General features: G+C 56.5%; 1 non-coding gene across 1 annotated transcript; it reads left to right on the top strand.

The window, feature by feature from the left end:
* The first annotated feature begins 1137 nt into the window (after positions 1-1137).
* Positions 1138-1291, top strand: LOC147080865 (5.8S ribosomal RNA). The gene has a single exon (XR_015076998.1). It is a non-coding gene; the product is annotated as a 5.8S ribosomal RNA (ribosomal RNA).
* The last annotated feature ends 223 nt before the right edge of the window (positions 1292-1514 follow it).

Below are 1514 nucleotides of genomic sequence, written 5' to 3'. Positions count from 1 at the left end.
ATGGACTTTTGCGGTTCAATGACAGGCAGAGAAAAAAAGAGAAGATGGCGAGATGGGGAGGTGTCCTGGCTTGACTTCGATGCAACAAAAAGCCTGGCCCTCTTTGCTTTTCTAATTCTGCTGCCTACTGACGCCTCCGCCTCATGTCTTTGCTGTTCGTTGGCTTCCCCCTGTGTGACCTTGGCCTGCGGCCCTTCTTTCGACTTCCGTCTCTTCCAGTCTTGTGCATCATCGCTTACCTTGTGCCGAGCCTATCTCTCAACCTCTCTCTCTCTCTCACACGCAAGCTCTGCTGCTCCCCTCTTCTCGTCCGGATCGGACAACAATGGACTTTGCCACCGTCTTGCAAGCATTAACACCGCAGTCGAATTGAAGGGAGCTTCTGCGGGCTCGCGTGCTGCCTGGCGGCTCGTCGTCGGGACCTCGGCGAACGGCCACTGTGAGCTCTGCTGGGATTTGAACCGGTGATGCAGGCCCGGCTTTCTTTTCCCCCCGTAGTGCAACTTTGGTCGATCTAGTCACTCTCCCTTTACCGGTACAGGGTACCTAGACGCTTCTCCACTCTGGCTCCCGCGAGCTGTTTGGGGGGCGGCGGTTTAAAGACTCGAGTGTCTGTTTGTCGGTGTCGAGAGCTTGTTAGCAGCCAGCAGCAAGCAAGCCAGCAGCAGCAGCAGCAGCCAAGTTGAACGTTCGAGAGAATGTACCTGCCCGTCCACACGGATTTCTACCCCCCACAGTGGGGTGTTTTCACGCGGTCGGCTTGTACCCCACTCAGTTCGTTTTTCTGGCCTTGTTGTCTACTGTCATGTTTGTTTGTCTTGTCTGTCTGCCTGTCACTCTCTCTCTTCTCCCGGCAATCGGTGGCAGCAGAGACCCTGCCTCTGTTGGCCGTGGTGCGTGTCGGACGGTGGGCTCAGGCGTTTGACCCCGATGCGTGTCGCCTCGCGAGCGCCCTGACAACAAAATCTCGGTGAAACCCTTGTCATTTGATGATCGACTGATACACACCTCCGGGCCGTGCCAAGGATGGGGCTTCTACCAACCCTCTATGCGTGGGCATAGAGGGAGAGAAGCGTTGGGCGGTCCGGGCTTGGGACCCTCCGGGGAACAAAACACCAAGCCTTAAAAAAAACGCACAACTCTTAGCGGTGGATCACTCGGCTCGTGCGTCGATGAAGAACGCAGCTAGCTGCGAGAATTAATGTGAATTGCAGGACACATTGATCATCGACACTTTGAACGCACTTTGCGGCCCCGGGTTCGTCCCGGGGCTACGCCTGTCTGAGGGTCGCTTGACCATCAATCGCACTTGCCTTGCCATCGTGTGAGGTGAGAGCGCGGCTGGGGTGTCGCAGAGGCCTAGTCCTCTTTGTCCCCCTAAGTGCAGACCTAGAGTTTCTCCTCCCAATGGAGAGTTTGACCCGTGCCGTTTGGGAATGTTATGTTCGGCGTCTCCTCAGGGAACGTCGGCACCGCTTAGAGGCCAGCTTTTTCCAGCACGGCTGTCGTTGGGT

Source organism: Somniosus microcephalus, unplaced genomic scaffold (assembly GCF_052327205.1).
Source record: "Somniosus microcephalus isolate GS21.2 unplaced genomic scaffold, FLI_Smic_1.0 scaffold1087, whole genome shotgun sequence".
Taxonomy (NCBI): domain Eukaryota; kingdom Metazoa; phylum Chordata; class Chondrichthyes; order Squaliformes; family Somniosidae; genus Somniosus; species Somniosus microcephalus.
This window is presented reverse-complemented; position numbering and strand designations above follow the sequence as displayed.